The sequence below is a fragment of the Odontomachus brunneus genome, unplaced genomic scaffold, assembly GCF_010583005.1.
Source record: "Odontomachus brunneus isolate Ranch 3 - 2012 unplaced genomic scaffold, Obru_v1 Obru_scaffold_155, whole genome shotgun sequence".
Taxonomy (NCBI): Eukaryota; Metazoa; Arthropoda; class Insecta; order Hymenoptera; family Formicidae; genus Odontomachus; species Odontomachus brunneus.
Genome location: NW_022639605.1, coordinates 839,683 through 840,360, shown reverse-complemented (window position 1 = coordinate 840,360; position 678 = coordinate 839,683).

Here is a 678-nt window from a genome sequence, read left to right as displayed (position 1 = left end):
TATAAACTATTAACACATAGTGACACAATCTCGCAAAGAGAACAAATTTTATTAAAAATCAAATTAAATATTAAATTTATGATTTTCTTATTTTTCGTGTTCGCACAATAATTCTCAGTATTTGATTATTATCAATATTTAACAGTGATTTTATTATCAATATTTACCAGAAATTAAGTACTGGCCAAAAAATTACTAAATACTAGTAATACTTAATCACTAATAATTTTTCAGTATTTCTTAATATGATATTTCTGTAAGGGTGTAAGAAAAATCAATGACTGTGATTGGTCAATTTGCTTACTGCTTACGTCTTAGAGCCCTTGCAGAATCCCAGGCAACAGGCAATAAGAACAGGCAATAGCCAATAGGAACAAGGAATAGTAATAATTGACCAATCAGAATTTCTATTCTCTGTTCCTATTGCCTGTTGCCTGGCATTCTGCAAGGGCCCTTACAGCTTAATTTTTTGTGTGTCACGGCCCTTAGAATCGCCGTTAGCGGTCCATGATTATACAGGGTGTTCGGAAAGTACCGGGACGCCCGAATATCAGGAAAAATATAAGTTTTACAAAAAAATGTTTCAGACAAAAGTTGTGGCGTTTAAAAAGATGTATTTACTGATCACATCAGTTTGACCTTGGGTTGCGTAGCGAAGGTCAGGTCAAGGTCACATTA